Source organism: Triticum aestivum, chromosome 6D, assembly GCF_018294505.1.
Source record: "Triticum aestivum cultivar Chinese Spring chromosome 6D, IWGSC CS RefSeq v2.1, whole genome shotgun sequence".
Taxonomy (NCBI): domain Eukaryota; kingdom Viridiplantae; phylum Streptophyta; class Magnoliopsida; order Poales; family Poaceae; genus Triticum; species Triticum aestivum.
This window is the reverse complement of record NC_057811.1, coordinates 347941880-347968106: the sequence shown is the minus strand read 5'-3', so window position 1 is coordinate 347968106 and position 26227 is coordinate 347941880. Positions and strand designations below refer to the sequence as shown.

The following is a 26227-nucleotide window of genomic DNA, read 5'->3' as shown; positions in this document are numbered from 1 at the left end:
GGGGGTTGGCTTCAGATAATGAGTTAGGTGTCTATATTTGAGGGACTTTCGCGTAATTGAGATATATATGGTCAATAGTGTGTGCACTCATGGTTGATCAATTTGTTTCACAGTTTGGACTATGAGATAACGATACTTTTGAACATGCGTGATATACCTTGATGTACCAAAATTACAAACCTAAGATTGGAATTTTGGATTTCGAATCCATCATTAGCTTTTGTAATTCATTTAAATGGAGGTACAATTTTTGGGATTTTGTGATGTCAAATTCATATATCAAACCTAGAGATATACACATATGAGCATGTCCAAACTTTATAATCATCCACTTTATTCATACACTTACACAATTTTGATTTTGTCGTCATATTTAGGATAAACACATTTGGAATTTCATTTGAATTGGACCGTATGATGGTATTTTCTTGTACTAGCTCAATGATCCCTATTTGAATTGAATGGACAGTCTAAGTTTTGAGTTGGAGACATTGGTTTTCAAACTTGCACTTTTTTTGCAAAACAAATAAATTCTCGGCCATGATATCATAGTCGGCCGTACAAGAGCAGACCACTTATAATTTCATGCGCCAAAAGCTTCAAACTTCCCGCTCACATCGAAATATCTCGCGCCCGAAAGTTTAGCCCTACGATATTCCTGTTTTACGCCTGCCACATGAACGGAAAAGGGCTGCTTTGGCAACTCTACTGTTTTCCCCCCTTTGCACCCAACATTCCTCCCAGAGCCCCTCCCCTTCCCCTTCCCGACCCCCCAACCACGGCAAGCCGCCGAATCTAGTCCTCCGCCTCAGCGGTGGACCTCACACCCCGCCAGATCTACCTTCCGCACCTTGGAACCCCCAACTGCCAACTCACCACTTCACCGGAGCCGCTTCACCGACTGGCTTGTCCATCGCTCCAGATCTCCTTGACCGCCATCATGGTCCACCGCACTGGATCTGCTTAACCGGCGCCCTCGTCCACCACAGTATAGGCCCTTCACTGACTCCCTCGTCCGCCCCATCGCCGGCCCTTCATACAAGCCCTCGTGCGCTGCAACAGATCCGCCTCACCGAAAGCACTGTACACCGCGCCCGCCGAAGCCTTCGTCGACTGCACCGGACCCGCTCCACGGACGCCATATTCAACTCCACCAGCCCTGCTTTACTGACGCCGCAGCCTCATCAGGTTATTTCGATTTGTACTCCTTCGGTTTTTCTCTTCTTTATTGTGCAACTGTTCACTTACCATAGATGAGCTTTCTTGTATGTCGACAGGCGCCGCAACCGAAGCACCGGAGCGGCTTCAGTGACGGCGACAGCCGGCCCAAACTCAACCGCAACACGAGCACCATCGATGATCCTTAGCTATCAAGTATGACAACGATACCCATACGCCGCCGAGAATCAGGTACTATTTTCCAACGGCCGGCGCCTATGTTCACTTTCTTAGCATAAGCACCGCACCTTTGAATTTCTTCAGGGCATCATTCAATTTTTCATGAGACGCGTTATTCTGCTTGCACCTGTAGGGCCATACTTATGGCAGTGAACATGTTACATGTGCTAAATTACATACCAGTGCACATATAGTTAATATGCTTTAGTTTTGCTCTAAGTATTACTGTACTTCCTAGATATCACTGCCTACTATTTTTACTTCTTGCATGCTATATTTATGATAATGGTGTTGTTCTGATGCCACCTGTTGGTTCCATCAGACTGCTTCATGTTCTCTATGCTTAATTACACATCAGCAAACTAGCATGTGGTTCCGCTGCTTTTTGTTCGTTTTACCCTACATTTTCTGATGCTAGCTATTACATCACTGCTCCGAGCCTCTGTTCATTACTTTTTTGTGTGTTCTTGATCTTCCAAAGTTGCATGACTAATTTGATGCTTCTATTAATTATGGAGCTGCCAACCCCATCAAGCAAAATATTTGTTCTTTTGGGGCTGGCACCTCGAACAAGCATAAAAATAGAGTGAAGCAGATATATTGTCGTGTAAGCACACACCCTTCTTTCATTAGTTTAGATGAACCATTGATGATCAATTCGAACCAGTGCATGAGATTAAAATTAATTTTACCTAAATAGAGGGTGCAGAATAAACTACAACAACTAGATTTGCAACCACGGGATGCTAACGATATCTTCAAGGAACATTGCAACAGCAGCGAGGCTTCACAGCAACATATGGTAAGCCCAAAGTAAAAGTCTTTGGGTGGTTCTTGCTCTCTGATCGGCTCAACACAAGGAACATGCTAAGAAGAAGGCATTACAATATTGGTACAAATTTTGACTGCCTGCTGTGTGGACTACACATCGAAGAAACCGTGGAACACCTATTCTTTCGTTGCACCTTCAGCAAAAAATGCTGGTGCCTACTAAACATTTCATGGACGATGCAAGGTGATAGGTTGACTCTGGTAGAAAACTTGAAGACACAACGTCCTCGCAAGATGATCATGGAGATATTTTTCACTTCTGCCTGTAGTCTTTGGAAGGAACGCAACAATAACTACTTTAGACACGTGTCACCCTCCATTGCTTCATGGTTCAGTAGGTTCAAGAATGACTTTGACAACATTAGATATAGACTACCTGATAATAAGAGACATGTTGTCTCTTCCTTTTTGCAAAGTCTACCACATCAACCATAGGGTTTATGTATAGGGTCTGACCACCCCATCCCCCCATTTTTGTAAATACCACCATGTAACTGTTCATGTTAATTTAATATATATGCAGTAGGAGCCTTTCCTACTGTCCTAACCTTAAAAAAACATATGGTAAGCCAGTGTGTTTTAGTACATGTGAAATCTAATGCGTGTGGGCTGCTTTCTTGGCTTGTGGCCTCAACCTGTAATCCTACAGAATTACAAATAGTTCAGTTGTCTGCTTTGCTGTATTGCTTGATTCGAATGCTTGTTTGTTACTTGTTAGGCTATACATGAGTTGGCCAATATGTCAGCAGTGCTTGTTGTACTATCGTAAAGAAATGCATGCCTAGTTCATTTGAGTCCTTAACTTTTCCTCTGAACTTCATCACAAGACTGTCTTCGTAGTTTATATGAGGCCACACTGTTAAGTGCTTTCTCAGATTATTTGAACTGCTTAGATGCCTTGGCAACTTAAATATAGCGGTGGTACACTCCCTTTCAACTAGGGATGTCAACTGGGCCCCGTTTAATCCCGATTAAAGTCCACTAGTGGTATGATAGTTCAAAAGAGTTTTTGTTTTTTGACGAAAATGAACTAGGGAGCTAGCAAAAACTAACTAGATTGGACTGGCGGATGTCGTTCATTTGCCACTTACATCCCTAGTTTCATCTTACCATTTTAATTTATTTTCGACTGATGCTGCTTTGAACCATTTAAATGTAGCTTCCATGCTCGGCAATAATTCATATGTCGTTTACTATGTAAGCTTACTGCCTGGATCATGCGATAACTATCTCTTACTTATGTCCAGCGGAAACCTTTCAGGATGCCGTTCACACTAGGACACAATGTACAACCCTAGAATCTATTTGTGTAAGCAGTGCGCCATCCATGTTACCAGATGGTAGTAGTTCAGAGGAAACACCGCCGGAGAGCAGTCTGAGCACATATATTATAGTTATTGAGGCTCTACAAGAGGCAGAAAGAGATGGTGTGGCCGCCATGAATGAGGTAATCTTGATCTTGAGGCTGGAAATTATGCAATTAGCTGCACACATTATGCAAGCAACCCAAGAATTGGAGGAAGTAAGAATGCTGCATTTGAAGACGGAGGAGGTCCTGCTGTTTCTGCTATCTGAAGCCCAGGGTAATCCTAGTTCTTCTTTAGATACCAGTTGAAATTGTCAATAGATTATTGTACTTGCATGTTGTGTCCTGTCTCAGAATGGATTATGTTGTAAGACCCCCTATGTTGTCCATTTGTTGTATTGATCCGAATTTTTTAGGCGAGGTAATCCTCAGTACTAGTATGATTGACATAAGGTGAACTGTTTTTCGTGTGAGCATATTGTATTGGATGAAATAACTGTTTGAATCAAAGTGTATCCAACCTACTGAATTCGAAGATCACGACATTTCTAAATCATAATCATATATAAAGGTGGAATAAATCTTTGTTGTGGTTTTGAAGAAATAAATAACAAAACGTAGAATTATCGGTGGATATTTGTAATCGAATACAAATTGGATTTGAATTTAGTTGCCAGGGCCCAGGGCAAATGTGAATGCTAATTCTCCCAAGTTTTGAACGAAGCGGCTAAACACCCACTATCATTTGTGGGCTGCCCGAAGCAAGTGTTTGCGAGATGGAAATTACTGTCTACCCCGGACACTTTGACATCCTTATCGGCCGAATTTACACTATTGTCGATAGGGGTAGACTAGTAACTTCAATCATACGTGACACGACCGCCTCTGAGCCCATTCAAACACGGCGGGCGCCAAACGTGGGTGGCAAAACACATTTGATTAAAGCTCGTCCGAAAGACATGTGTCCCTCCCTCCATTTCCCCATTCATACACGATGGGCGGCAAAACAAACTCTCCTCGCCCGAAATCGATGTAGGCAAATATTTTAAATAGGGGCAGATGTGTAACTTCCCTCAGACGTGACACAACCGCCCTACCTGTCAGCCCCGTTCCTACACCGTGGGCGCCAACCGTGGGCAGCAAAACACCCTCTCCTCGCCCGAAATCACTACCGGCAAATATTTGGGAGATGCAAGATTACTGTTCTATCCCCAACCGACGTGATGTCTGAAATTTCAAACGGGGGATAAGTTCATAACTTTCCCACATTTCAGACAAGCGCATCCCAAAGTTTGAGACCCCCTCCCCCTCCATTTCCACATTCATACACCGTCGGCACCACAACAACCTCCCCACTGCGGCTAGCCTCCTCTGTCCGCCACCCCATCCTCCACCTTGCCGGAGCCGCTACCCCGTCGTCCACTCCAAGAGATGGACGTCTCTCATCCACGCCGCCGGACCAGGATCCTTTCATCGCGTCCTCTTGCTTCATCGGCGCCGTCGTCCACCTTGTCGTTTCCGCTGCTACGACCGCCTCGTCCATGACAACAGGATTTATCCCCCAACACGGCCGCCTGCTGTTTAAAGTCTTCTTCCCCGCCGCCGACAACCATCGCACCCGCAGCACCCTCAACGTATCAGCAGGGGCCTACACGGTGCCGCAAGAGAGGTGGTACTGTTCCATATGTGCTTAAGTAATTGATCTCACCCAGAAAATAGATCGTAAATTGTTACTGTACTTTTCTTGTCCGTACCATATCGTAGTGGCTAGTTGAAAGCAAACATTGGTTGCGGAGTAGCTTTGTACGGTTGGCACCTTCAGATCCGCCATGGCACGGTCACTATACCCGTAAAGATTATGGTTTTCCCCCTTTATATTCACTACCATCATCTTAGGTGCTTCATGTCGTGCTAGCACTGCTCCTCAAGACCTCAACCCATCAGGCGAAACTACATGCCACTCATAATTCCAAAGCTTAGGTGTTGAAATACGAATCCGATATATGCTCATATTAATAAAATAGAGAACGTTTAATTGGTCACCTAATGTTCCTATATTCGTCTCGAAAAGCATGTGCGCCACCCACTGGTCCAGCTAGTTCCACTTTCCTGATTTTACTCTTGATGCTTAGGGTTTTCCCCTTTTATCTACTCTACTATGATCTGCGTAGGTGCTTTCAGTCGTACTAGCATTATTCCACCCTTCAAGCTAAACAACACAACAATCAAAATACCAAAGCTTAGTTGTTCAAATATGATTGTGATATGACACTGATATTAGTTAACAGACACATTTAATTGGTTAGCTAAAGGTCCCACTTGAGTTTCCAAATGCATGTCGCGACGTATAGAGAGACAACAGAATTGCATTTCTTTGTCACTTGTTGACTGTACTTTCTTGTCCATACCAAATCTTAGTTGTTATTTCAAAGCAAACATCGGTTGCTAACTACCCTTTGCGCAGTTTGCAGCTTCAAATCTGCCATCCCACTGCCACGGTCAACACTATACGCATCATGCTTACGGTTTCCCCATTTTATGATGACCACGATCAACCTACGTGGTTTGTGTCGTAATAGCACTTCTCCACCCATCGAGCTAAACAAGCTTAGTTGTACAAATTCAAATATTATATTATGCTGATATTAGTAAAACCGAGAGATGTTTAATTGGTTAGCTAAATGTTCCTACTTTAGTTTCGAAATGCATGTGAGCCACATATGGAGAGACCGGAAGGAATACTATTTCTCTGTGCGCTCTGGTTCATCATGGGTGGGCAACCGACATTGTATAGAAAGACTTGTAATATCTTCAATCTGCTTGCTCTTCTGCTCTTCTTTAAGATGACCCTCTTCTTTTCTTTAATAAGTATGTTCCATGTTGGGAAGAGTAGCAGAGACATTTACGGTCGACTAGTCAGGTCGAGTTGTTCTCCCTTAGTATATTTTGAATCTGTCAGGTCAGGTTGACTTGTTCTTCTTTACTATATGTTGAAGCTATCATCTGCGAAGTATCATCACTTCTGGAGCTCTCATATTTTAAGTAGTAGGCCACATTATATTAATGTACACACCAAGTTACAACATGCATGGCGTCTCTCCGAAGAATTGCAGAGATAGCACAAAGGGGTTTACAGATAGGCAGTATTGGATTAGAATCACTTGCATTACAAAGATAATCTCACTTGTTTTTATGTTTTCATGTATGTCAGGTACTGAAAATTATCAAAATGAATATGAGAATGGGTGCATGAGAGGAATATTGTGGAACAATCCACTGGCTAACAAACTTGGCATGGTGGAGGATGGCCTATCTTATTCACCCATCAAGGTGCTTGCTCTAACTTGGCAAGGTTGTATTGGTTGCACATATTTTGCATCTGACCTCTTGCATTACTTCTACGTACTTTGTTACACCATCTGCTTAGTTTAAGCATCATATACGAGTATATGCCATACCTATCCATTTTCTGTACCTATTCCATGTGTCGTCATACTATGTTTTTCCAGTCAAATGTTGTTCTTTCGTAATAGATGTCCAAAAGGAAGAGGGTGAGTGCAGATCCTCAAGGAGTACAAACTAGGTATTTGGAAAAGGTAGCGATACATGTTAAATCAGATAGATTAGCAGCCATAGAAAACACAGGCCCAACTGTGCCACACTTTACCCCTACTCCACTGGCCAAACCCCTATTAGAACTGCTGAGAGCCCAACATCAGGTACTATCTATGATATCAATTCAAAATTTGAACTCCAAAATTCTGCATGTCCCTTACCTTCTCTCTTGTATGAAAACTAATTTCAGATGAATCTCCTTGCTCAAAGGATCATAGGATCTCACAACAATACTGGGCTCTGCATTGCTCTTGTCAGTACCTCTTGCCCTTTGTCAGCATACTACACCCACTGTTGTTTGATTATGTAGCATCACTATAAATGTTCGCTTCTTTATCCTCCCTTTGCTTGAAATTATAAGATCTATATTTACTCTTAGATAAATGTAGAATTAACACAATGGTTATGATGTTTTGGATTGCTCATGTAAGTACCTCTTGTCATGTACTCTCTCTGTATCAAATTAATTGTCGATCAATTGGATGTATTTAGAACTTAATAGTGCTAGATACATCCATTTGAGCGACAAGTAATAACGGACGGTGGTGGTATTACTGTACTTGCATCGAGAAATGGTTGATTGTCTAGCATTACTCTGCATCTTATTTGCCCTGCCCTCCCCTTTCTCCAAATTATCATATCTACATTTACTCTTACCAAAATGTTGAATAAAGCCAATGCTGCACACGTTGATGTCTGCATTCCTCTTGTCAGTACCTTTTGCCTTGTAACCCTGTACTTAATTAATTGCTATTTGATTATGTATCATCAGTCTGCACCTGAGCTTAATTATCCTCTGTTTCTTCCAATATTATTTGATCTATATTTACTCTTTGCAAAATGTAGAAAATGGCAACGCTTATAAAGAATTTTCTTTGGGGAATTTATTGAATTATCCTTCCATCAACATGGAGATGGCCTTTGTCTAGCCCGTGTTAACATGTAATGTAAGTTCATTGTTCTCAAGCCTTCAGACTTTTTTCTAGTATAGAGTTGGATAGGCATCATTTCCTCCACTGCTATTTACTTTGCTGTTTACATCTGATTGGATGTTTGCAACAACTACCAGTTTTAAATTGTAGTTGTAAAAACATGTTCCATATGCAGAACATATCCATTTGTTTGGTTATATAATTGTGAAACCTGTTACGTGTCTCCTTGTTTCTCTTTGAGAGTCGTATCTCTTATGCCAGGCAGAACTTTAGGGAAGATAGTGAGACAAATCATATTAAGGACATCGAGATGACCCCAAGGTCCTGTCTTGATGAAGACAGTGAGTTGAAGCTACTCACCAGCAGGTGTGAGACAACCTCTGTGCAGTCGCTGCCTCAATCAATTCGACTTCTTCAGTCTCAACTTAAAGTGGAAAGGCTTGCTCTAGCTCAGCTCCGACTTGAAGTCAATGATGCAAGGAAGATGTCAGAGGAGTGCCTTGCGCACTATGGTGCCATACAGCTAGGGATGGAGCATCTATCGTTGGCACAGCTGAGGTCTCATTAGCTTATTCGACTGCTTGTGGGGCCCGCCCTGGCCAGGCCTCGTGCCTTCTGAAGTGCTCTTAGTTTTATATATTCTTTTGTCGGTACGTTTATATGCATTGGTGGCGACCTTTGATGCCCAGTGTATGTAATCTGCGGTCACGTTGCGCTTTATTATCACCGGTAGCGAACTTTGATTCCCAGTGGATGTAATATGCCGTAATTTCTTTATTGTATAGTCTAGGTTTATTCTTTGGTCGGTATGCTGTAATATAGGCCGGAATGTTCAGTGGATCTAAGTGTTGTCGGTCTTCAGGTCGGCCCGTCACTCATTTGGGCCAAAACGTGGGGCTATTATCATCTTGGGCCATTAGCAGGTCTAAACCTATAGTAGTTTCCCGCCTTTAACAGGCCGAGCAAAGTTCTAGCTAGCTGGGCCAGAGAATACCATGGGCTTTTAATAGGCTAAAACCTAGATTGGCCAGCGTTGGGCCGAAAAATTCACGGGCCAATACAGGCTGAAACTGCCTAAGGCCCATGTTTGGCCCAAATAGGACGAGCAGTTAACAGGCCAAAATATATCTCGGGCTAGTTTGGCCCAATAAAATTATGGGCTTTAAGCAGGCCGGTATCCACGCGGGCCATAGGCCCAAAAGTGTCACGGACCATTATCAGATGGGCTTTAAGCAGGCCTGATTCAACGCGGGCTATAATTAGGCCCAACTGTTCCACGGGCCATTAACAGGCCGATAGGCCTGTTGGGCTGAAATTTATCCACGAAGACCACGGGCCGTTAAGAGGCCTAAAGTTACTTTAGACAAGAAATAGCCCAGTTTCTGCATGGGCCGTTAAAGGGCCTAAAGTTAAACCGGGCCGACAACGTCCCAGATGCACCACGGGCCGCTAACAGGCCGAAACTATTATTGGGCCGAACGGGTTAACGGGCATTTAACAGGCTGAAATACAAACCTGTCTTAGAATGGGCCCAAAAGAACAGTGGCTTGTTAACAGGCATGATCCGATATGGGACGTAATTTGGCCCAAAACACGGCAGGCTGTGAACGGGCCTGATCTGCTATGGGCCTTAATTTGGCCCAAAACATAGAAGGCTGTTAACGGGCCAGCCCACTAGTGTCTGAAAAAACATGGTGGGCCTTTAGCTGGGCCGGCCTTTTCACCGGAATGGGCCTCTGTTGGGCCGTGCCACGTGTCGACGTATCATAGGCGCCTCCTGTCCAATGAGTGGATGACATCTGTCTCATCGGTGAGCAAACACGTGTTTCCTCCGGCCAATGAGAATTTTACACATGGAAAATCCCCATTGGCCCGGGCTGTTAACGGGTTATCGGATCCAAAACCGGACCCGATAGCTTAACGGCGACCCGTTGCGGTCGATGCCACGTGTCGGTCACCCTTGATGAAAGCACTTCTATGACGCGGGATTTATCGTCATGGAAGTGGACACTTCCGTGATGATAATTTTGGTAATGTCATGGAACACTTCTACGACAACACAGGTATGACTATCTTGATTCTGTCATAAAATCGTCATGGATGTACATGCATGACAGAAAACGTGACCTACTGTGACAAACACATATCATCACATAAGTGTATTTTTTTGTAGTGTTACCAGATGGTAGCACTTCGGAGACAACACCGCCGGAGAGCAGTATGAGCACATATATTATAGTTCTTGAGGCTCTACTAGAGGCAGAAAGAGATGGTGTGGCTGCCATGAATGAGGTAATCTTGATCTTGAAGCTGGAAATTATGCAATTAGCTGCACGCATTATGCAAGCAACCCAAGAATTGGAGGAAGTAAGAATGTTGCATTTGAAGACGGGGGAGGTCCTGCTGTTTCTGCTATCTGAAGCCCAGGGTAATCCCAGTTCTTCTTTAGATACCAGTTGAAATTGTAATTAGATTATTGTACTTGCATGTTGTGTAATGTCTCTGAATGGATTATGTTGCAAGACCCCCTATGTTGTCCATGTGTTGTAATGATCCAAATTTTCTAGGCGAGGTAATCCTGAGTACTTGTATGATTGACATAAGGTTAACTGTTTTTGTGTGAGCATATTGTATTGGATGAAATAACTGTTTGACTCAAAGTGTATCCAGCCTACTGAATTTGAAGATAACAACATTTCTAAATCATAATCATATATAAAGGTGGAATAAATCTTTGTCGTGGTTTTGAAGAAATAAATAACAAAACGTAGAATTATCTGTGGATATTCGTAATCGAATACAAATTGGATTTGAATTTAGTTTCCAGGGCCCAGGGCAAATGTGAATGCTAATTCTCCCAAGTTTTGAACGAAGCGGCTAAACACCCACTATCATTTGTGGGCTGCCCGAAGCAAGTGTTTGCGAGATGGAAATTACTGTCTACCCCTGACACTTGACATCCTTATCGACCGTATTTACACTACTGTCGATAGGGGTAGACTAGTAACTTCAATAAGACGTGACACGACCGCCTCTGAGCCCATTCAGACACGGTGGGCGCCAAACGTTGGCGGAAAAACACATTTGATTCAAGCTCGTCCGAAAGACATGTGTCTCTCCCTCCATTTCCCCATTCATACACGGTGGGCGGCAAAACAAACTCTCCTCGTTTGAAATCGATGTAGGCAAATATTTTAAATAGGGGCAGATGTGTAACTTACCTTAGACGTGACACAACTGCCCTACCTGTCAGCCCCGTTCATACATCGTGGGCGCCAACCGTGGGTGGCAAAACACCCTCTCCTCGCCCGAAATCGCTACCGGCAAATATTTGCGAGATGCGAGATTACCATCCTATCCCCAACCGACGCGATGTCCGAAATTTTAAACGGGGGATAAGTTCGTAACTTTCCCACATTTCAGACAAGCACTTCCCAAAGTTTGAGATCCCCCCTCCCCCTCCATTTCCCCATTCATACACCGTCGGCACCACAACAACCTCCCCACTGCGGCCAGCCTCCTCCGTCTGCCACCCCATCCTCCACCTTGCTGGAGTCGCTACCCCTACCCCGCCGTCCACTGCAAGAGATGGACATCTCTCATCCACAACGCCAGACCAGGATCCTTTCATCGCGTCCTCTTGCTTCATCGGTGCTGTCGTCCACCTTGCCGTTGCCGCTCCTACGACCGCCTCGTCCACGACAACAGAATTTATCCCCCGACCCGGCCGTCTGCCGTCTAAAGTCTTCTTCCCCGCCGCCGACAACCATCGCACCCGCAACACCCTCAACGTATCAGCAGGGGCCTACATGGCAGCGCAAGAGAGGTGGTACTCTTCCATATGTGCTTAAGTTATTGATCTCACTCGGAAAATAGATCATAAATTGTTTACTGTACTTTTCTTGTCCGTAGCAAATCGTAGTGGCTAGTTGAAAGCAAACATTGGTTGCGAAGTAGCTTTATACGGTTTGCACCTTCAGATCCGCCATGGCACAGTCACTATACTCGTAAAGCTTATGGTTTCCCCCTTTATATTCACTACCATCATCGTAGGTGCTTCGTGTCAGGCTAGCACTGCTCCTCAAGACCTCAACCCATCAAGCGAAACAACATGCCACTCATAATTCCAAATTTAGGTGTTGAAATATGAATCTGATATGATGCTCATATTAATAAAACAGAGAACATTTAATTGGTCACCTAATGTTCCTATATTCGTTTCGAAAAGCATGTGCGCCACCCAGTGGTCCAGCTAGTTCCACTTTCCTGATTTTACTCTTGATGCTTAGGGTTTTCCCCTTTTATCTACTCTACTATGATCTGCGTAGGTGCTTTCTGTCGTACTAGGATTACTCCACCCTTCAAGCTAAACAACACAACACTCAAAATTCCAAAGCTTAGTTGTTCAAATATGATTGTGATATGATACTGATATTAGTTAACAGACACGTTTAATTGGTTAGCTAAAGGCCCCACTTGAGTTTCGAAATGCATGTCGCGCCATATAGAGAGACAACAGAATTGCATTTCTTTCTCACTTGTTGACTGTACTTGCTTGTCCATACCAAATCTTAGTTGTTATTTCAAAGCAAACATCGGTTGCTAACTACCCTTTGCGCGGTTTGCAGCTTTAGATCTGCCATCCCACTGCCACGGTCAACACTATACTCATCATGCTTACGGTTTCCCCATTTTATGATGACCACGATCAGCCTACGTGGTTTGTGTCGTAATAGCATTGCTCCACCCATCGAGCTAAACAAGCTTAGTTGTACAAATTCAAATATGATATTATGTTGATATTAGGAAAACTGAGAGATGTTTAATTGGTCAGCTAAATGTTCCTACTTTAGTTTCGAAATGCATGTGAGCCACATATGGAGAGACCGGAAGGAATAGTATTTCTCTGTGCGTTCTGGTTCATCATGGGTGGGCAACCGACATTGTATAGAAAGACTTGTAATATCTTCAATCTGCCTGCTCTTCTTTAAGATGATCCTCTTCTCTTCTTTAATAAGTATGTTCCTTGTTGGGAAGAGTAGCAGACACATTTGCGGCCAACTGGTCAGGTCGAGTTGTTCTCCGTTAGTATATTTTGAATCTGTCAGGTCAGGTCGACTTTTTCTTCTTTACTATATGTTGAAGCTGTCATCTGCGAAGTATCATCACTCCTGGAGCTTTCATATTTTGAGTAGTAGGCCACATTGAACATATAAACGCTCCTAGACTACCCGCCAACCTGAGGCCTCCGCGCGCGACGCTGGTTGGGCCGTGCGATCTTTCTACTGTGCTCTTTTTTGACTGCCGGCACTTGGTCAGCCGTCTGTTGATTTTCACGTTCATGGCTGCTTCGAGAGTGGATGACAAGTGGCTCGTTATGTGTGGGGTCGAGAGAATGGCGCGTCGTTTTCCCAATTCTGCGTAAGAAAAGGATCAAACCCTAGACCGAAGGGGTAAAAAGAAGCAACGCAGCCGGCTCCTCTCTCCCCGCTCGTCTCCTCCTCTCCCCCACGCCGCCCCTCCTCTCCCCGCTCGTCTCCTCCTCTCCTCTTCCCTCGACGCCGACTCCTCGCTGGCCTCCGCCTTCCCTCTCCGCGTCACCCCCGCAATCCTTGCCGCCGCCTCCTCTCCTGCCGCCGCCACCTCGGCCTCGTCTCCTCTGTGCTGCCTCCTCCTCTCCACTTCTCTCCGCCACCGCATGGCCGCCGCCGCTCGTCTCTTTCTTCACGCGACTCCTGTAGGACGAACCATCCCCATCCTCCATCAGCCGCTGTTGTGCGCCGTGGTTCTTGACCGGCCGCAGGTCTAGGAGCAGAGGAGGACGGCGGTGGGGGGAAGGAAGAGTGCGGCCCGGACTCAGCAGGAGGAGGGGAGCAGCAGCAAATCGGGCTTTAGGTTAGGCGAGGCTGGTGGTGCTCAGGCTTACGCACCACCAAAGGATTTTCTCATCGTGATTGTGGTACTATCAGATTTACTTGCCATACAGCATGCATGGAGCATGTCCAGATAATTTTGTCGTTCGTCTTGTGCAGGCGTGCACTACGTCGATGTGGACGGAGCGCGGGACAAGGTGACGGTGACTGGCACGGCGAGCCAGAAGAACGTGCTGCGCGCGGCGCACGGGGAAGCTCGCCCACTACCCTCCTCCACTTGTTCTCGTCTCGGTCAGGCTGGTGACCAGTGCCAGCACCGCTGCCACATGTCGCCCACGCCCCTCCTCCGCTCGCTCTCGTCTCGGTCAGGCTGGTGACCAGTGCCAGCACCGCTGCCACACGTCGCCCACGCCCCTCCTCCGCCTGCTCTCGTCTCCGTCAGTATGGTGAGCTCCTGCTTCCTCCTTGATCTTCCCTTGATTTAGTACTACTACTGTACTGTGTGCTTTGTTTGTTTGAGGGGTACGTCTACTACTTGTGCTGCTGCTAGATGTGTGATGTTGGTTGTATACTTGTATATGTGTTCAATGTTGTTGGGTGCTGCTGGTTCTACTACTACCTGTGCTGGTTGATTTCATATCCATTTATTTGTGAAACTGAAAACTCCTGTGAGAGGCAAGGATTGACAAGAAGGGTCTGAGCCAATGAGAAGTTTTATTTTCAGTTTTCATATTTAAGAAGTAATGGAGGATATGTCATTATGTTTATTTGCTAAAATTTAGCTATCGTGTATGTAGCTGATGTTCATTCCATTGGAGCTGAGTCTCCTTGCCGGCGACCTTGCCATCAATTGCCTATCTGCAGGTACGATAGCTCCTCCTCCCCCTCTCTTCAAGGAGAGGTGCAGATCTAGAGATTAGACAATGAGATATAGTTGCTTAATTTGTATCTTTTTTTGCTACAATTTTGCACGGATGGACATATGGATTGAATGGTACCCTCCTGAAATCTACACAGCTCCTTTTTCCTTTGATTTCTTTTTGTAGAGATCCTCTTGCTGTTCATACTTCAACGTTACCAGAGTTTGATGTACTATATAGCCATGTGTATATGATGAAAGGAAATTATTGATTACTAAATATACATAGCTTCATATATATGTATATCTAATTGGATTGTTGACTTAACATGTGGAGATCTAAGAAAGAAGAAATAGGGCCAAGAAAATTAGGTGCCCCTCTATCTGTCTCTTATTCACATTTTAGTTTCCTAATATGTGGATTTTCTAAACATGATGTGTGCAGATCGGAGAAAGAAGAGATGAAGAACAATTTTAGCTGAAGAGTTGAAGAAGCCAAGGTGAATTTTAACCGTCTTGCAAACCCAATCAAGTTTGCACTTGCATTTTGATAATATGATTTGTGTTGATGTGAGCACGAGTCCCTCTGAAGTGCTCGACCACCGGCTGGTTGCAGTGGAAGTCAGCATCACTTAGCCGTGGCCATCCCGGGCGCCGCGAGAATTAGCTGAAAAATCTTGCTGAGATCCAGGTCACGGGCCATCCCCATTTAGGTAAGCTTGCTATCTTATTGTTAGATTGCTTGACGGAACTGGGACAACATTTTAGTAAGCTTGCCTTTCATTTGTGTTTTTCTTTGATGATTTTTTTGAAAGCTTCTTTGATGAATTACCCATATGTGGGGACATTGCAGGTGGCTATGAAACTTGTTCCTAACGAAGATAAATTTATGGAGGTGGTTAGGGGAACAGGAGGAGCAAGTTTGGCCTGGCAGGTGCTTCTCAGGTTCGATGGCTTCCAGCAACATCAAGATCATAGTGCTTTCCTCTTAGGTTCGGCCTTTGACATTAAGGTGAGGAATGTATATTTTTGTTCTATCTAATGTCTCTTGCCCCCGCTTCAGTATCGATGATCTCTCTAGACTGATTGTTTGACAATGGCTGTCATGTACTCCCTCCGTTCCTAAATATAAGTTTTTTTAGAGATTCCAGTGCAGACTACAAAGACGAAACTAACTTTTCTGATCTGTTCTACACAGATGTTTTCAGTCGCTGTTTGCTATAGATACTTTTGTGGTTGCATAGGCATACATGGTTTCGTGAGGAGATTACCTACACTGTTTTATTTTGTATAGATGCCTAATTAGCTATGAAGTCATATATGGTCTTATTAGTAGTTATTTTGAGTTGTGGGTTTATGCATTTTCCCTGGGAATGTTTGTATGTGTGATCACTTGCTTGCTATGAGTTTTTTTACTCCGCACGGGTGATCAACTAGTTTTTGTAATTAGTTTGACATAGATTATCACATAAAGCCTGTTGATGAAATAGGGTTATACAAAAACTACCTGTGAATGATAATAATATGTAAGTGAATCCTTGCAATACTGCTTTACTACAGTAAAATATCCTAGCCGGCTCTGCAAGATTGCGCCCTCTTTTTACTGAGGGCTTGAAAGTGGTAGAGAAGATCAGAAGAAGCATATCTCCTTTTTTGTGCTTATGCCCGCGCCTTGTATATGATGTTGCAGCTCAAAATCTACATGTTGTCGATTCGATAAGAGAAGGCAAGGAGCTGTCCGCGATCAGTATGTAGTAATGGGCATCAAAGTTTTCTTACACCGGTGATTCTGAAGCCGTTAAATTGATATGATCGCTTCACTCCCCTCCTATACTCCTTTAGTCCATTTATTCCTAGACTATATGTTTTTATTTTGTTAAAACCTTGAAGTATTAAGATGTTAGGGTAAATTCTCTCACAAAGCTTGCTTTCTCCATAGTCATATGTACATGTGTTACTTTATTTCCTATAGCTATATTGCTATTTCCCTCGGGACTTATCCCCCTTTTCCTTCTTTATAGTAGCATGATCAGGTGAAGGAAAGAAAAATGTGTTTGAATTATCGTGTGGGTCTTTAAACAATTATGTGTGTCTTTAAACAATTATGTGTATGGAGTAAGAACTGTATATATAGCTATTGAATAAGAACTATATGTATAGTTATCGATATATGTTTCTTGCATCTTAGGGGTTCAATGGCACCCGTCTCATGTTTCTTCCATGTGATTTTTTACCCGAATATTAGGATCACAACTTAACTTAAATTAGCAGTATAGTGTCAATGGGCATCATTTGAAGCTAATAAGATGTTGTTACTGAAGAACAGCCCCTTGCTACTGGCATAGTACGTGAAAAACACCCTAAATAGATTAAAGAAATCATGCTTGACTGTGATTGCATTTGGTTGATGCTTAGGTGTATTTCCCATCGGTACATCAAGGTGGTAATCTTCTACATTTCAGGTCCAAGCTTTCAATGCATTTTTCTATCTTTTTTCATATCCCAGTGATCATCTGCAAGGCCGAATTATGCCATTGTTGATGGTGCACAGGTCTGTTGCATGGTAAACCCAGTATTGGCCCTCCTTTCAAGCTCTTGTGTTCATCCTAGAGAAAATTCTGGAAAATACATCTGAACTATCTTTTTAATCTTCCAATAGTGTACTCCTACGATTATATATATGGATACATCAAATCGATGTGTCTAGGGACCTAAAGCCTTAAGAGTTAAGTGCCAAACTGGGGACCAATGTCATAACTACAGATGGGATTTATTCAGTTATTTTCTTGCCTAGAATGATGATGTATGCATATGGGCGTTGTTCAGTCATAAGAGCTTATCGGTTCAGCCTGCATAGTTTTGTTTCTTCAGTGTACTGTGTCTGAGGAAAACATTTATTTTGTTTCCTATTTAAGTGAATTCATGGATGAGATGGACGAATTTCTATTGTGTGGGCTGGAGGTTCTTGAGGTAGGGCACCAGCACTAGCTAAGGGTAAAATGTATGACATGCTTGATGAGCATGCATGTCTATATGATTTTGTGGCACTGATTTGTTCCATGCCAGTTTATTTCCAGCAGTTGGTCTCCTTCTTCATAGAGATTTTATCAGTATACTAAATTAAATAAGAAACTGAATGTATATTGCTTTCACCTTCAGTTCGAACATGATTTCTTATTTATGACATAGGTGGAAATTAGCAAGCAAGCTACAGTCGGTCCATGGATGACCAAGTTTACAGATTACTTTATGAAGATGATGATTCCTAAATAGAATTACGAGCTAGGTCCTGCATGTTGATCGTGCTTCAAGGTACAGTTGTTCGTGCCTTGTAAAATTGTAATACTTTTTATTGGTTGTGCATCCTAGGACCAAAAGCTTGATTCATAGATATCCGAAGAACTGGGGACTTTTTACTCTCTGTCGTTGCAGGGTAGAATAGGATGGGAGGAGGGGACGTGCGCTCCATATTTTGTTATGCACACCTTCCTAAACTATACTTTTCTTCTTAACATATGTTCATTGTCCGGTAGAAGCTGTAGATTTCAGCATACAGTAATTTCCAAAATGGCAGAAGGTAAGAACCATGTTACATGATCCTTTTGTGTTCTCTTGATAGTGTTTAAAGCTTAAATTGATAACTCCATCAGAGTTCAAGCATTAGGCTCTCTGCTCTGTGTATTGCCAAGTGTTCTATATAATGCTTTGATGTTCCTTTGTCACTGTTTGATGTTCTGCCTTGGGTGGCCTCTGTCTTGGTTTACAGCTCCATATGGTGTTTCCATATTCTTGCCTTCCTCTTTTTAACTCATGAGATTGTTAGATAGTTGAATATCATTGGTTTCTATCGGCATTCTATTTTTGCAGTTTGAAATTAGTATCGGTCCATTGATATTAAACTTCACAGTAGGTAGTGGCATCTTCAGGAAAAAGTAGTGGCAGATATACTGGAGACTACTGCCCAAATCCTCAGCACATATTTTTTTAGTAACGGAGAGGATTATTCACCTTTGCGGCTGTAGGCGTTCAAGACCTGGCAGGGCTGGGTCAACCGGCCCTTTGTGTTCATGACCCGGCTCTGATGAGCCTTAACAGCCGTGCTACCGGCTGGGCATCTTCATCCTGAGCCGTGTCCAGAACAAGACCAGTAGGGGCACCCTGAGCGAGTACTCGAGGCATGCTGTCAAGTTGGATGAGTGCAACCAGGCGAGTTGCCGTGTGTGTCCACGGTTCATATAGTCAAGGTGTTCGCTCATCTTGGGCCAGAATGAGCACTACAAGAGGAAGCCCCCAATATTTTTCATTCTTTGATAGATGGTTACATTGTTGTATGTTGGTTAAAGACAATGTTTTTCTTCTCGAATTATGATACCTCAAACAACAGTAAGATATAACCGTTTTATTTGTTTTGCAATGAAAGCTTCCATCAAATAGTATTTTAGAATTGTGCTCCGTCTTAGGCTATTTTGTACTCCCTCCGTTCCTAAATATAAGTCTTTGTAGAGATTTCAAATGGACTACCACATACTGATGTATATAGACATATTTTATAGTGTAGATTCATTCATTTTGCTTCGTATGTAGTCATTTGTTGAAATCTCTAGAAAGACCTACATTTAGGAACGAAGGGAGTAGATTCATACAAGATACAGTTTGTGTGCATTGAAATAGCAACAAGTTGGCCTCTCGGTCTCATTTCTGTATGCATTTGACTCGTACACGCAACCAGCGTGTCCATGTGATTTGGATGAATTTTTCTACCCTGTTTTATGTTGTGATGTCTTTGATTTTTGTCTCTTCCAGATTTACATAGAGATGCCTCGGTGAATACTCAAGATTTTTGTGTTCTTTTCTATTGACGGCCTTTAGGTTTTTATTTTTATTTTTATAATGTTCTGAAACGAGGTCACACCTACTAATCTTGCTCTACAGGCTAATGGCATGATGCTAGGTCAAGAATGCAGGGTGAGCAAAATAAGACTATGAACACTTTTATCTCTTTGTTCATCTAGAGCATATGGAGGGAGCAAGATAAGGGGCTTTGACAGTGTCTTCACACCGCCTCAGAGGGGGTGCCACCGAGGGCTTTCTCATGGAACGCGGTGCAAGGTGGTTTTACGGTGCACTAGGGGAGCATGGAACGTGGTGCACTGGGGGTGCCACTGAGGGCTACCCTGCACGCTGGTCTTCTACTACTTTCCCAGGCCTATTACTTCCCCTGAGATGGTTCTAAGGGTTCTATTCGACTCTATTATATTTTTTTCTTTTTTGATTGCTTTTCCTTCTCTGTTTCTTTTTTTATATGCAAGGCCATAAAATTTTACCATGCATCCTTGCTCACACAGAAAATTACTTCAAAACACACATGCTTCTAAAAATGCACATCCTTTTCAGAACTATGTATATCTTATCATCAAAGGTTATAAGGCAGAATGTGTTTGCCCACAACTAAAACAAGTAATACATTGTACTTCTTCAAATCACACGTGGAATTAGCGAGCTCCTTCAGGTATTTCAAGGAAAAAACAGAATCTGTTTAACTAATTTTCTATATTGCTTATTTATGCATTTGTGACCATAGCTTTCCACTTTAGCTCATAAACTAGATGGCAAAATAGAGTTTGCCCATTTCATATCTATGTTGCCTTATTAGGAAAATAGAGTTTGTTTTATAGCTTATGCTTAATATGTTTGTTCGATTGGTGAATGCTCAACATTACCTCATAAACCGGATGGCAAATGCTAATTCTGATGGGGCTTTTGCCACTTCTTTTTTTATGGTTGTCTAGCCAGCTGATGGCATGCTTCTTTCTTGCTAATTGTCAATTCTTTTGTACATGGCCCCTCAGCTACTTATGCTTTGCTAGACAATGAGAGTATGTAGATAGCATGTATGGTTTTTACATTGTCTTGTGCAGGTTGAGATGCATCACATGATGTTTTCCTTTTACATGTATGGCTATTACAGAGTCCTTTCTTTTTCCACAAGGGGCAGTAGTTGTGCCATTCGATTCGAAGGACAAAGAGTTGATCACAAAGGGGTATAGAACCAAATTATATGATGTAACTGGCCACTATCTCTATTAACTTCTCCTATACACAATGTTCACGAGTTCATGTATTAAGTACATTTTATTGTGTCACTTGTGTTTACTCTTTTTTTAATGCAAGTTTACAGCTACTCGGAGTTCCTAATTGCAGACTCAACTATCTTGACCTATCGATGATCTAATTTGTGGCATTATTACCTTAAGAAAATATTTGCATTTAATTTCCTTTATATATATGGGTATAAGTTCTTACCAAATGTACTCCAATATACGGTTATTCAAAAAATGCAAATATTTTCAACACAAACATGGTTTTAAACGGGTCTTTGCGCCATTTGGCGCAACTGGTCATCTAGTTGTAATAATGCACACACCAAATTACAGCATGCATGGCATCTCTGAGGAGAATTGCAAAGATAGCACAAAGGGGTTTACAGGGAGGCAGTATTGGACTAGTATCACTTCTGCATTACTAAGATAATCTCACTTGTTTTTATGTTTTCATGCATGTCAGGTACTGAACATTATCAAAATGAATATGAGAATGGGTGCATGAGAGGAATATTGTGGAACAATCCACTGGCTAACAAACTTGGCATGGTGGAGGATGGCCTATCTTATTCACCCATCAAGGTGCTTGCTCTAACTTGGCAAGGTTGTATTGGTCGCACATATTTTGCATCTAACCTCTTGCATTACTTCTACGTACTTTGTTACACCATCTGCTTAGTTTAAGCATCATATACGAGTATATGCCATACCTATCCATTTTCTGTACCTATTCCATGTGTCGTCATACTATGTTTTTCCAGTCAAATGTTGTTCTTTCGTAATAGATGTCCAAAAGGAAGAGGGTGAGTGCAGATCCTCAAGGAGTACAAACTAGGTATTTGGAAAAGGTAGCGATACATGTTAAATCAGATAGATTAGCAGCCACAGAAAACACAGGCCCAACTATACCACACTTCACCCCTACTCCACTGGCCAAACCCCTATTAGAACTGCTGAGAGCCCAACATCAGGTACTATCTATGATATCAATTCAAAATTTGAACTCCAAAATTCTGCATGTGCCTTACCTTCTCTCTTGTATGAAAACTAATTTCAGATGAATCTCCTTGCTCAAAGGATCATAGGATCTCACAACAATACTGGGCTCTGCATTGCTCTTGTCAGTACCTCTTGCCCTTTGTCAGCATACTACACCCATTGTTGTTTGATTATGTAGCATCACTATAAATGTTCGCTTCTTTATCCTCCCTTTGCTTGAAATTATAAGATCTATATTTACTCTTAGATAAATGTAGAATTAACACAATGGTTATGATGTTTTGGATTGCTCATGTAAGTACCTCTTGTCATGTACTCCCTCTGTATCGAATTAATTGTTGATCAATTAGATGTATTTAGAACTTAATAGTGCTAGATACATCCATTTGAGCGACAAGTAATAACGGAGGGTGGTGGTATTACTGTACTTGCATCAAGAGATGGTTGATTGTCTAGCATTACTCTGCATCTTATCTGCCCTGCCCTCCACTTTCTCCAAATTATCATATCTACATTTACTCTTACCAAAATGTTGAATAAAGCCAATGCCACTGCACACGTTGATGTCTGCATTCCTCTTGTGAGTACCTTTTGCCTTGTAACGTTGTACTTAATTAATTGCTATTTGATTATGTATCATCAGTCTACACCTGAGCTTCATTATACTCTATTTCTTCCAATATTATTTGATCTACATTTACTCTTTGCAAAATGTAGAATAATGGCAATGCTTATAAAGAAGTTTCTTTAGGGAATTTATTGAATTCTCCTTCCATCAACATGGAGAAGGGCTTTGTCTAGCCCGTGTTAACATGTAATGTAAGTTCATCCTTCTAGAGCCTTCAAACTTTGTTCTAGTATAGATTTGGATAGGCATAATTTCCTCCACTGCTGTTTACTTTGCCGTTTACATCTGATTGGATGTTCGCAACAACTACCAGTTTTAAATTGTAGTTGTAAAAACATGTTCCTTATGCAGAACAGATCCATTTATTTCCTTATATAATTGTGAAACCTGTTATGTGTCTCCTTGTTTCTCTTTCAAAGTCGCATGTCTTATGCTAGGCAGAACTTTAGCGAAGATAGTGAGCCAAACCATCTTTAGGAGAGCGAGATGACCCCGAGTTATTGTCTTGATGAAGATGGTGAGTTGAAGCTACTCACCAGCAGGTGTGAGACAACCTCTGTGCAGTAGCTGCCTCAACCAGTTTGACTTCTTCACTCTCAACTTAAAGCGGAAAGGCTTGCTTCAGCTCAGCTCCGACTTGAAGTCAAAGATGCAATGAAGATGTTAGAGGACTGCCTTGCGCACTATGGTGTGATACGTCTCCAACGTATCTATAATTTTGATTGTTCAATGCTGTTATATTATAAATCTTGGACGTTTTACAATCATTTATAGTCATTTTATATCATTTTTAGGTACTAACCTATTGACATAGTGCCAAGTGCCAGTTGTTGTTTTTCCCATGTTTTTTACATCGCAGAAAATCAATATCATACGGAGTCCAAACGCCCCGAAACTTTACGGAGAATTTTTATGGGCCAGAAGGAACACAACGGGCCCTAGCTAAGCATGGGGGGTGCCCCGAGGGGGGCACAACCCACCAGGGCGCCAGGAGGCCCAGGCGCGCCTTGGTGGGTTGTGCCCACCTCGGGTGCCCCCCGGACCACCTCTTTGCTCTATAGATACCCCAATATTCCAGAAACCCTAGGCACGTCGACGAAATATTCATCGAGCCGCCGCAGTGTCCAGAACCACCAGATCCAATCTAGACACCATCTCAGATGGGGTTCACCACCTCCATTGGTGCCTCTCCGATGATGCGTGAGTAGTTCTTTGTAGACTTTCGGGTCCGTAGTTAGTAGCTAGATGGCTTCCTCTCTCTCGCTGGATTCTCAATACAATGGTCTCATGGATATCCATATGATGTAACTCTTTTGCGGTGTGTTTGTTGGGATCGATGAACTTTGAGTTTATGATAAGATCTATCTTTTTATATCCACGAAAGTTATTTGAGTTTCTTTGATCTCTTATATGCATGATTGCTTGTATCCTCGTATTTCTTTTTCGATATTTGGGTTTTGTTTGGCCAACTTGATCTATTTATCTTGCAATGGGAAGAGGGGCCCGGTAGTGGGTTCGATCTTACGGTGCTTGATCCCAGTGACAGAAAGGGAAACAACACGTATGCATCGTTGCTACTAAGGATAAAATGATGGGGTCTATCTCTACATAGATAGATCTTGTCTACGTCATGTCATCGTTCTTATTGCATTACTCCGTTTTTCCATGAACTTAATACACTAGATGCATGCTGGATAGCGGTCGATGTGTGGAGTAATAGTAGTAGATGCAGGCAGGAGTCGGTTTACTAATCTTGGACGTGATGCCTATATAATGATCATTGCCTGGATTTCGTCATAATTATTTGAAGTTCTATCAATTGCCCAACAGTAATTTGTTCACCCATCGTTTGCTCTTTTTCTCATGAGAAGCCACTAGTGAAACCTACGGCCCCGGGGTCTTCTTTCTCATATATTTGCCTTTGCGATCTACTTTTTCCTTGCATTTATTTTCAGATCTATTAAACCAAAAATACAAAAATACCTTTCACCTAAGCTCAACAACAATATGACCAAGGTGGAAATCTGTGGAGGGGGGCACCGCACACGGCTAAGACAACTGTCAACTTGTGTGTTCTAGGGTGCCCCCCTGATAACCCACAAGTATAAGGGATCGCAACAGTTTTCGAGGGTAGAGTATTCAACCCAAATTTATTGATTCGACACAAGGGGAGCCAAAGAATATTCTCAAGTATTAGCAGTTGAGTTGTCAATTCAACCACACCTGGATAACTTAATATCTGCAGCAAAGTATTTAGTAGCAAAGTAGTATGCAAGTAATGGTAACGGTGGCAAAAGTAACAGTAGCAGTTTTGTAGTAATTGTAACAGTGGCAACGGAAAAGTAACTAAGTGGAGAACAATATGTGAAAAGCTCGTAGGCAATGGATCGGTGATGGAGAATTATGTCGGATGCGATTCTCATGCAATAGTTATAACATAGGGTGACACAGAACTAGCTCCAGTTCATCAATGTAATGTAGGCATGTATTACGAATATAGTCATACGTGCTTATGGAAAAGAACTTGCATGACATCTTTTGTCCTACCCTCCCGTGGCAGCGGGGTCCTATTGGAAACTAAGGGATATTAAGGCATCCTTTTAATAGAGTACTGGACCAAAGCATTAACACCTAGTGAATACATGAACTCCTCAAACTACGGTCATCACCGGTAAGTATCCCGATTATTGTCACTTCGGGGTTAACAGATCATAACACATAATAGGTGACTATAGACTTGCAAGATAGGATCAAGAACTCACATATATTCATGAAAACATAATAGGTTCAGATCTGAAATCATGGCACTCGGGCCCTAGTGACAAGCATTAAGCATAGCAAAGTCATAGCAACATCAATCTCAGAACATAGTGGATACTAGGGATCAAACCGTAACAAAACTAACTCGATTACATCATAAATCTCATCCAACCCATCACCGTCCAGCAAGCCTACGGTGGAATTACTCACGCACGGTGGTGAGCATCATGAAATTGGTGATGGAGGAAGGTTGATGATGACGATGGCGACGGATTCCCCTCTCCAGAGCCCCGAACGGACTCCAAATCAGCCCTCCCGAGAGAGATTAGGTCTTGGCGGCGGCTCCATATCGTAAAACGCGATGAATCCTTCTCTCTGATTTTTTTCTCCCTGAACGTGAATATAGAGTTGGAGTTGAGGTCGGTGGAGCACCAGGGGGCCCACGAGGCAGGGGGCGTGCCCCCCACCCTCGTGGACAGGGTGTGGGCCCCCTGGCCTTGATTCTTTTGCCAATATTTTTTATTAATTCCAAAAATATTCTTCGTGGAGTTTCAGGTCATTCTGAGAACTTTTATTTCTGCACAAAAATAACACCATGGCAATTCTGCTGAAAATAGCGTCAGTACGGGTTAGTTCCATTCAAATCATGCAAGTTAGAGTCCAAAACAAGGGCAAAAGTGTTTGGAAAAGTAGATACGATGGAGACGTATCACCCCTGCCCCCGTATATAAAGGAGCAAGGGGGAGGCCGGCCGGCCCTCATAGGCGCGCCAATGGGGGAGCAATCCTCCTCCTAGTAGGAGTAGGACCCCCCTTTCCTAGTCTTACTAGGAGAAGAAGGAAGGAGGGGGCGCCGCCCCTCCCGCTAGTCCAATTCGGACTAGGCCCATGGGGAGGAGGGCGGCCAGCCCTTGGCATCCCCTCTC

The 26227-nt window shown here is 42.9% G+C and overlaps 1 long non-coding RNA gene across 7 annotated transcripts; it reads left to right on the top strand.

Moving 5' to 3' along the window:
• The first annotated feature begins 13544 nt into the window (after positions 1–13544).
• Positions 13545–21009, top strand: LOC123145045 (uncharacterized). 7 transcript variants are annotated; one of them, XR_006472072.1, is made up of 7 exons: positions 13545–14041; positions 14115–14401; positions 14753–14819; positions 15260–15314; positions 15407–15527; positions 15668–15826; positions 16505–21009. It is a non-coding gene; the product is annotated as an uncharacterized lncRNA (long non-coding RNA). The 7 variants fall into 7 exon arrangements; XR_006472071.1 differs by having other exon boundaries at positions 15260–15527; positions 16505–18126; positions 18837–21009; XR_006472069.1 differs by having other exon boundaries at positions 15260–15527; positions 16505–18126; positions 18725–21009.
• Positions 21010–26227: the final 5218 nt, after the last annotated feature.